This window comes from Lineus longissimus, chromosome 11 (assembly GCF_910592395.1).
Source record: "Lineus longissimus chromosome 11, tnLinLong1.2, whole genome shotgun sequence".
In the NCBI taxonomy this organism is placed as follows: domain Eukaryota; kingdom Metazoa; phylum Nemertea; class Pilidiophora; order Heteronemertea; family Lineidae; genus Lineus; species Lineus longissimus.
Genome location: NC_088318.1, coordinates 2,164,525 through 2,175,438, shown reverse-complemented (window position 1 = coordinate 2,175,438; position 10,914 = coordinate 2,164,525). Strand labels below are relative to the sequence as shown.

At 42.8% G+C, this 10,914-nt stretch overlaps 1 long non-coding RNA gene across 2 annotated transcripts; it reads left to right on the top strand.

Annotated features, from left to right (window-relative positions):
* LOC135496387 (uncharacterized) lies at nucleotides 1–6,408 on the top strand. 2 transcript variants are annotated; one of them, XR_010448664.1, is made up of 4 exons: nucleotides 1–82; nucleotides 1,039–1,119; nucleotides 3,361–5,343; nucleotides 5,650–6,408. It is a non-coding gene; the product is annotated as an uncharacterized LOC135496387 (long non-coding RNA). The 2 variants fall into 2 exon arrangements; XR_010448663.1 differs by lacking the exon at nucleotides 1–82 and adding an exon at nucleotides 101–936.
* Nucleotides 6,409–10,914: the final 4,506 nt, after the last annotated feature.

Sequence of the window (10,914 nt, the reverse complement as noted above, 5' to 3'; positions counted from 1 at the left end):
CAAGTGTTTTTAAGTTGTCCTGAATAACTCAAGTAGGCCTACTCTGTCTTCATATATCGACGCGCAAATGGAATAAATACAGGTGAATATATTATCTATTTTCACGTATATTATACTTCATCCAAAGGCGGATATAAAAAACTATATGTAGTTGATTGTCTTTTGTTTTTCTTTGGATCGCTCCTGAAATGTTTCTCATGCATTGCTCATGCGTAACTTGATTGCGGCAGAATCTTTGCGGATTCTGATTGCAGATGGGGAACTAGTATTTTAAACGCTGTGCGACGCTCTAGAAACCGGATGAGTAACTGGCAATAGGTTCGACTTCAAATAAACAGCGGTAGGATCCTCAGTCCAGTTCAGTTCCACATTTTCTACCAGCAGGGCTGATGTGGCAAAGCTATTTCACCGCGCTCGGCAGATCTGGCATACATACAGGCATCACGTGCCGATGTCCTGAATCGAACAGCCCAGTCATCCGTTCCCTGCCTGCATGGGTAGATGCCTAGAGTCTCAGTTGTCATTCTGAAAATAAGACAATCGCTCGGTGCGCAAACTTGAACTTGAATTTTAAAAAAATTGCCATGTGTGAATACTACTGGCTATAAATATTCAACAATCATGTTACGTCACGTAGACTCGTTTAAAATTACCACAAAAGCCAAGTTTCCGCGAAGTTATGTCACTTGTTGTCCGACTCCTGTTCATCCGACCGTGACCTCAGTATTTGAGCAATCGTGAGCATTTTCGTGTATGGGTCAATGGATTTGATTGAAAATCACAATTTGAATAGATGAGTGGTTTGGTAACCTCTCTGACGTAACGTACTCAATACGGGGCGTTGAATTTAGCTGTGCTTCTGGTATGACAGACCGGTTTTGGGAACACAAGCGTTCAGATGTGTCGACGCCAAGTCGAAGCACTGGTTCAACATTGGTGAGTTCAGCATGATTTCTCCACAACTTTTTCTCCCCTAATTTTGCGACTATTGTCTGATACAATGTACAATCTTATCTTTTCATTTTCATTTTCTTGCAGATGCCAGACACCTTGTCCTGTCTAGCACACCCAATGCTGCCCAACCGGTTTATCACAAGATACGACGTGAACACCACCATGGTGAGTTATTTTTCTCTATCGAAACTTCATTGATCACACATACATGTATTCTTTTGAAACTTCTCATCTCTGCAGCAGTGGCGGATCCAGAAATTTGGGAAAGAAGCGGGGAGGGGGGGGGGGGCGCTGCCCCACCAATGAGAACTCATGATAGAGCCGAAGGTGCAATCCTGAAAATGAGGGGGAGGGTTCTTGAGGAGAGGTGCCCTTAAATATCAAAGAGGGATGACTCATACGGGACCCCTAAATCCGCCACTGCTGTTCTGAATATTTCCACACTCGGCTCAGCTGACCTTTGAAAGGAGGACACTGTTAGCCCATACCCTATCTATGGTACTATATCGTTCTGGCAGCAAGAAAATGAGACGATCGGTCATGTCTGCCATGTTTTACGACGTCACACGCCACGTGCTTGGCGCAATGTGTCACGTGCTCATAACACATTCTATCTCTGAACCAATCGGCCCTTGATACTGTGACATGTGATATGTATGATGAGGACCTTGACCAGATCAGAAAGATAAGGCATAAAATCGAAGTAGTTCAGAGACATTCACATGAAGACATGGCAGAAATTACCAATCGTCTCGGTGATCACTAAATCCTAAAGGCTAGAGGGAGGTAATCATAATATGACAACTGTGGCATGAGATATGGTGGTTTTTCCTACAAAAATGGCTTCCAGTAGAACCGTGACTTCTCAGTCCAAACAGGAAAATTGAAATACATCATTGAACTGCAATAAATAGTGCCCAAAAACTGGGTGTAACCTTAGGCCTGCCTGAATTTCACAGGTCATGTCCAAAACTGCCTCGCACACTGGCGAAAATCGTTATTTGAGATAAGTGGCGGCGCATGGTGACAAGCAGATATATTATCTTCCTGGCCAGGGAAATCCCACGCCCAGGTTGTCCCTTTAAAGCTGACAAGCATGCATAAAAACCCTAACGGCCAAATTAGAAAAGACGTAAACGATGAAGTGGCGAGGGTTCCGAGTTCGAACCCGCTCGAGGAATATTTTTTAATTTTTTACTTTCTCTGTGACCTGTCTCGTCAATGAACTTGTGTTTGTGCAGTCAAGTGAGACCTGTCGCTGGGTGTCAGTCATGTTTCAAGTGCAGTTATTGGTGGTCGGGCATTTGTGTTTTCTATCTTTGTCGTTAGGGTTTTTATGCATGCATGTCAGCTTTAAGTATGTTTCCGCGTGATCACGAAGAAGATAAATGTGAATAATGACACCAATGCATTGGCCCTGCGGTCACGTGGTGGCTTTCAAAGATATCCTTGTGCCGTCGGTAGGAAGCTGCTGAAAGCCGCAGCAAACCAGCAGCAAACAAAAGACTTAGGCAACTTAAAATCTCTTTCGGGAGCAGTAATAATCTCGTCACCATTGAGTTTTACCTATAGCTCCTATACAAGTATAAAGACGGCCATTTTGTTACCATTTTGATATCTAACTGTATGCGCCTGCTTAATCGCCCGCCCGCGAATTTTTTTTCCTGAACCTTTCGGGCAGTGCAGTGTACATTTGTACACAGGTTCTCAGCCAATCAGAATCCGATAAATCTGTGTCGTCATCGGGGCGTCATCATGAAACTTAGAAGTGAGCTTGTATTGTTTTGTGCTTGTTAATCAAATTTGAAGCATACAGTATCAAAATATACTGGAGGAAGACCATATACACGAGGCAGTATCGAAAGACAAGTCTCATTGCAGAGAAACATATTCCTACTGGAGGAAGACCATTCACATGAGACAAGTCTCATTGTATATTCATGCTCAATATGATATCTGAAGGACTATCCCTTGAAATCTTGGAGATGGGCTATTGTTATTGTCCTTTCTGTAGGTATGTTGCAGGCCGCAGAAATAACTAAAATATCTAAAATCTAAATAACAAGGGAAAAGAAACGCGTTATAAAAATAAAATATAAAGAGTAAAAAAGAAAAAGAAAAATGTTGTCCACAACCGGATTCGAACTCACGACCTTTGGATCGAACATCGTATTCTGCCATTTCTGACGAGCGCTCTACCAACTGCTCTAAAGTTTCTAAGACTTCTGACGTCGTGTATTTGTCGAAATCTGATTGGCTGAAAGTCCCTGTACAAATGTACACTACAGTGCCCAAAAGGTTCAGGGAAAAAAATTCGCTACCCGCCCTTTTCAGATAGACAGTTAGCCCATCTATCACTTCGATCTATCTACCGCAGCTGTCATGGCCAATTCTTTTTTCTTTCAGAAGCCCCGACGTCCTTTGAACTTTCAAGAAATGGTTGGGTTTGGTCAAGGGACTGGTATTGGATCTGATATATTATCATTGTTGTCACACCTCTTCGCTAAATATGAGGTCTTGAAAATGCTTGGTATTGCTCCTTGTGAGGTGTTACCCAACGTTAATGACGCCTGTCTGTATAAGTGGTACATACTTGACACCTAATGGCGAAGGATGAGCCAGTTATTTTCGAGTTTGTACTTTGGGTGCATCTCGTTCCTCGGGTTGCATTGCGCCCGCGACCCCATAGGAGTTCCTGGTCTTGTCTCTTCGCCCCCAACCCCGATAAACTCTATGTACCGTGAACGAATGCTCATCAGGTCGACAGTTATTTGACGACGTAAATCCATCCATATTAACTGGCGCTGCGGCTGCGCTCAATAGACTCCGTTGGGGAGTCTGAGCCTGATAGGGTGTACCAGTCCAGCCGGTTATGTACGGTTGGTATGCTCTATGATATGGATCTCCAGCCACCTGTCAGCTAGGGGCAGACCCCAGTGTCTCAACCCTGGGTCTCAGAGGCGGTAACTTCTAGTCAGGCAGCGCGCTATGTCTGGTTAGGCGACATGGGTTACCAGGGCATCCACAGCCAAAATGGTTTGCACATGGAGGTCATCGCGACCGACTTGTGAGGGGGAAGAAGTGATGTCCATGGCGGTTTCAAATTGATCTGACGACCCCCGCGTCTTCTGGACAGGGAGGGGTTCATGTGGCCAAATCCTGTCAGCTAAATCCTATCGTTAGCATCGTTCGCGGTACATGGAAACCAAGGGCATGGAACCCTTTTTTGTCTTGGTTTAATTTCTCTGAGGATTTCAATGATGATATATATATTTAGATCCACAGGTATAGTCGGTAAATGTGGCGACTCGCCACATGAACATTTTAAAAGTTTTTTTCGAGCATTGTTAAAAGTTATGAGAATAAATTACTTCTTTGGACGTGTTTTTTTTTTACCAGAATGACAATCAAAAAGTTTGTCACTGGAGAATTTCCCCATCCCCCACCCCAGCCCTAGAATGATATACAGACTAAATAGTATCTTTGGACTGTACTGGTAATATAGGTCAGTCACGAAAAATAAAATATATATTGGACTGTACTGGTAACATAGGTCAGTCACGAAGAATAGAATATGTATTGGACTGTACTGGTAATATAGGTCAGTCACGAAAAATGAAATATATATTGGACTGTACTGGTAATATAGGTCGGTCACGAAGAATAGAATGATATTGGACTGTACTGGTAATAGAGGTCAGTCAAAAAAAAGAAATATATATTGGACTGTACTGGTAATATAGGTCAGTCACGAAAATATCTGAAAGTCTGTGCCCCATTGTTGACGAATATAATATCGTGAGGACTTTATCAATAGTCACGGTCCCTGGCCCCTCCCACATAAAAATCATTAGCAAGGTCACTGCAGGCAATAGCTTCAGCATTGTTATTGTATAAACATGTCTTAAACATTATAAACGGCCCTATTTGTGGGGTTACATTGGGTTCTTGCTGGGGTAATGATGTCCATGTCCGATTCTGCGTTTTGTGGACTTGTAAATCAGTCCAGCAGTGACATTGCGTTTTGTGGACATGTAAGTCTGTCCCGCAGTACCAAGTTTCACCCCAGCAATTGCCAATAAGACCTGCACGTGACCTTAAAGTAAATAGCTGTGGTCGAGACGAAACGCGATGTATGCATTGGAAGAAGAGTAGCTGGAACTGTCTGTCCAGCTCTCGTTTATGAAACAATGGGCGATTTGAAAGACGTCTCCTGAACAGATCGCCCATTGTTCACTGAAGCAGCATTCGAATTGTCTCCAATTTTTTCAGGTGAATTGCTCCATCTCGTTTGGTTTCGCTGTCCCGTCCCAAGAATCGAACCAACGCGACCGAGGCCACTTTGAGAGATAAATATTCTGGATGCCAGATTTGTGGAACACAATTGAGGTAAATGAGATAAAATTCGATAAGCTGGCTACAGTTGATGAAATGAGGCTTTAGGTCCGTCATCATGTTACTGATATTTGGACAAACCCGAGGCAGGGTGACCACCATTGCCTGACAATTCAATTTAATTGATTCATCTTATTAGTGCCAATGAGGTTGTCACAGACACAAACGTGTGTATAGACATTACTGATATGCTATAATAGATTTTTTTTAAAACGTCATGAAAAATGATCAAATACTTCAATTTCTTAAATTGTATATTTCAATGTTTCGTGGTATCTAAATCTTCCCTTTCTATTCCAGGCCAGTAGTCAAGAGCTATGATCAAGGAACAGCAGTTCCCAACGGAATTAACCCTTTTCTTGTTGTAATTCATGTTGTTGGCTCAGAATGGGTTGACACTCACCTGTTTTCGACCCTGAAAATTAAGCATCGAAAATTGTTACTCTTTGTTAAAAGTGAACCTTGCAAAATATGTGCTTATTCCTGAAATCAATAGCACTTCATGTATGTACTCGCTGATCCAGAATATTGCTATTTCTTGTTCCGTTTTCAATGTGGCAATCCATTTACCGTATCTGAGCTATTTCACAGCACAAGAAGTGCAACATTACAAGAATGGAGCTATTTCTTGATCACAGCAAAAATGTGTTTCTACATTGTTTTACTCAAATGATGCATGGATGAGCCTTATTGACATATTTGTTTTCAAGAGGAATTGGTTGTAGGTTTTCCTTCTTTTTTCTTAAGGCAGGCCTAATTTAACAGAAGGCCTATATTTTAGGTAGGATATTATTTATACTATAGGCCCATATCAGTTTTGAGATCAATTTCCTCTTGAAGACAATAAACGTCAATCGAGTCTCTGCACCATTTTGATTGGGCGGGTTTTTTTTGGCTAAAATACAGTACAAGAGAATGCTCCATTGGTGTTAACAGAATATGTCATTGTTTTGGTCAGCAATCAGTTCTTGCCACCTTGAAAGCGGTCACGGTTACTTACGACTTGTACATTGTTCAATTGTTATTATGCTATTGTCATTTGCCTTTAACCCCCCCCCCCCCCCCCCCCATCCTTATCGACACTCACAGTGCACCACCCTCCATCCCATGCCCCGCATGCGCACTGACCCAACATCTGATCCCTTGACACGCTTGCTCAAGCGGCTCAAGCGGCGTCAGCAGTATCAACGTTGTGTTATTGTATTCCAAGTTTTGCATTATTCATATGTATGTACTTGCCAAATAAATGTTGTCATATCATTACCTTCGTCTCTTGTCCTTCGGTCGATAAGTGTGCGGATCACTCCCAACAAGTTCGATTAACACACTACACTATCTTCACGTGCAACAATTTACGGTCAGCCTTTTCTGATTCCACATGCCGGCCACTAATTAAGTTTTGTAGTATATATTATATACTTGCCCAATAAAAGTTGCCATATCATCAGGCTTTGTCTCTTGTCCTTCGGTCTCTAAGCGTGGGGGACACCCACGAAAAGTTAGATTTATGCACTTAACAAACGACACCAAATGCACCTTCCTCACCAAAATACCTCACGCCTGCGGACAGGGACGAAATAGCCCAGAGTCTGTACCGTAACTTAATTTGCATCCCGTTTCAATTCAGAATGACATATCATCAGCCTTTGTCTCTTGTCCTTCGGTCTCTCAGCGTGGGGGACACTCTCGAAAAGTGAGGTTTATGCACTTACCAAATCCACCTTCTTCACCAAATAAACCTCACGCCTGCTGTCAGGGACGAAATAGCCCAGAGTATGTACCGTAACGTAATTTGCATCCCGTTTCAACCCCGAATGAGATAGCCAACTTGTATGTAAGCAGTTGACGATCGAGAAGAATAGACAGTTTTTCCAAGCCTTGCGGAGACCAACGTCTATGTATGACGACAGTTCTGAAGAGCTCTGTCTGGTTTCCTATATCGGTATAGTCATCATGGTATCAATGATTGAGCCGATTAACGAATATCGCGTAACTGAACTTAAGCTGGCTTTCATGACACCACAGACCATCTTTCATACATCTTCGCTCGTGAGGGCTTGCGAAATCTGCCTAGATAAAATTTTTTTACTGACAAAGTCCCATTTCTCCACTACTCACGGAAAATAACTGGCGCTCAATGTATGTATCTATGTGTCCCTGGAGTTCGAAGGATGTGACATTACAGAGCGTCCGACTTGCATGCAGTTTGCTGGGTGGAAGATTCCACAACTGACATCCCCATGCACAAGATATCCAAGCAAGGACAGTCACAAGATCTTTTGGGGGATTCCACTTTCAGTTACATTGACTACTCCAATAAAGGGCTGGTTGTGAGTGATTTCTACCATACCCGATAATAAAACAGCTCAAGGATGATGCACAGACGATCGAAAAGGTCTTTTCAGTTCCTACCTTGCCCTGAAGATGGCGATGGCGTAGTTCTTTCATGAAGTCCTATAAAGTTCTGAACTACGCCATCTTCAGGGCACGTTAGGAACTGAAAATACCATATTTAATGGGATTCACGTCCGACGTCGTAACTGTGGGTGCGGTGCGTCATGAATGCAGGATCGGCCAACAAGACAAACTGTACCGGAACCAGAATTGTCATGGGTCTGCACACATTTTTTCAGATTCGATGGACATGATGGATACATGAATTTTGTTTACACTTTACATACGGTGTATACGTAACCATTAGGCACCTATTCCATAGAGCTATACCCTATACTATACTATACGCGAACAATAGTTTCATGGTCATGCACCCTTTGTGAAGCCATTGTTCGCGTATAGTGTAGTATACCGTATACCTCTATGGAATAGGTGCCTAAGGCACCTATTCCATAGAGCTATACCCTATACTATACTAAACGCGAACAATAGTTTCATGGTCATGCACCCTTTGTGAAGCCATTGTTCGCGTATAGTGTAGTATACCGTATACCTCTATGGGGAAGGTGCCTACCGTATACCTCTATGGGGAAGGTGCCTAAGCACCTTCCCCATAGAGGTATACGGTATACTACACTATACGCGAACAATGGCTTCACAAAGGGTGCATGACCATGAAACTATTGTTCGCGTATAGTATAGTATAGGGTATAGCTCTATGGAATAGGTGCCTTACACTCACTACGTTGTGTGAGTGATAAAGGCTGCTTTCGAACTTGTACTGTGAGATGGGAGAGACCCCCACATAATAAGTGAAAAATCCTTCAGGATAGCCTACTAAAGCGGGGGGGGGGGGGGGGGGGTTAAAATATTAAAACAGTGCGGTGAAATAATTTCTTCGTACGTTTGTTAATGTATTGTTGATGTTTTCTTATTCAAAAAGATCTAACTTCAATATTGAAGTCAACGGTTCAGTATTGAAGTCGCGATTAATTGAATTTTGAATTTTGAATATTGAATGAGCCTTCTGGGCTTTCGTAGGTAAACCTTACTCGGATGACCGTCAAGTCCCAATCAAGTGCCAATCAAACATATGGACTGATTGCCCAGTAACCAGGAGCCCAGTGCAAGCCAACGAGAAATGAAGCACGAAAACAATCGGTAGAACAACAGCAACATTCCACTAACGCGAGATTCCGTGCATAGGTCACGTGTGCGAGAGCTTCTTCAGATCACGAAGCATCATTATCTCCCGACATGTGATGGACTCCAGGTATTCCTGCGCGTGCGCAATCACGACACCTGTTTGTTCGGGCGGCGGTCCTTTTCCGTGAGACACGTGGCACCTGAGGAAAAAATAGAGTTTTGATTTTTGTAATATTAATTGTTTTGATGAACTGATATTCTGTAAAAGGTGCAGGAGCTGGGGAGTGGACGGACCTAGATTAAAACAGAAATTATGCAAAATATCCCGAGAGCGTTTATCACTGCATCTCGTTGGCACTTTTAGTTGATAGCTGTCGCGATCGTCGCCTTCGCACATGAGCCAATAGCCACTGGTTACCACGCAACAGGGCCCAGGTTCGATCCTGGGTAGAAACCAGAACTGTATTTCTGGATGGAACCGGCGCCATTCAAGGAACTAAAATGCCTGGCCCTTCACAGTACTTCGAACAAACGTCGAGGCTCATTGCGACTTTCAAATAGGTCTACTCCCTTATTTGCCAACCTGAGTAATCTCTTGCAGGTGCTTTTTTCCTTGAAGAAAATGGGTGATTTCTAATTGCACTGACGTAGTTCCGCACTGAAAGCCTTCTTACATCCTTTCTTGACGAATTTATATCCCGTGTAAAACAAAATAATCATCTTCATGAAAAAAGACAAATTGACGCGTGGACCACTGATCTGAAGGAAGACGGAAAATGGGTATTCTTCACACGACTCGGTTGTCATGAGAAGCTGATTAAAAGAAAACAGAGAAATGCCTGGTGTCGATTATGACACTTTTTAGGAAGATGATTAAAAAGGCGACAATATTATTTATGTAATCTGTTAATGACTTTTTAGGAATACAAAAGCCACGCTCCAAGTTATTACACTTGCCCGCTATCAAAGATACCCTCAGGTTCTCTTTGCCAACTCGATATCTTAAGATGTGTCAACCAGTCCATATTCTACTCATAAAATTGGCTCTTATGATTCTTATTACACAAGTCATGTTTTGTCCATTGTTGCAGGCTTTATATTCTAAAAAGGAATTTGCATATGGCAATACAGGCTACGGTATCCGGCACGTGTCATGGCGCTGCTGCACTGCGTCAATGTTGACAGTGCACGCTTTGGACAATAATGGCCAAGCCATTGTTTGACAACAGATAAATCAGGAGAGCAATTGTTGCTGGTGGTATCGCCATAACTGGCACGAGGGTAAGATCGATTTTGAGCAAATATCGAAGGAGCCAGTCGGCTAACGTTACAGGTCCAGACGACAGAAGGACAGACGAAGTGCGAGCGGCGTTCTCCGCAGGACGTGGAACCAGAAACGGGCGATGGGTCGCGTCAGGTTTTTCTCATCTGGGCCGACTTGCATGAAATCGTGCCCATTCGGGCGTAAAATATGTTGGTTTTTCATGCAAAAATATGCTTTGCGGAAGACTTCTCCATATTGCAATATCATGAAAAGGCAACCGTCAGCCTTCCTGAAATTAGCAAGTGCTGTCTAAAACCTCTTTGCAACACGAGCGAAAATCATTATTAACGATCAGCATGGGTCTAAAAACTTCACCTTGAATTTTGCCTTCAAGTTCTGAAACAGGTGACACAATTTTCATTTTTATTTGGGGAAAAATGATTTGAGCAAAATCTACTGAAGATTACATGTTTTTTCCTCGAGAAGGTGATTAAAATTCACCAGGCTGAGATTGCTGCAAGACGCCGCACGTGAGCTGGTAGGAACAAAAGGAGTTTGATAATGATTATTGCACCTAGTGATATTGGAAGGGGCGTGGTTGACGTTTGTTGCTGTACAATATTGTTGCAGGAGGCCGGAGATTACAGAATATTGCCTACAGCTTGGAACGAAGAAAATGACTTTCAAAATTTCATCTGAATTTTGCATCCTGATGTCGTAGGCGCCTATTTGTACGCTCGCTTGCGCAAAAATCGAGAGGC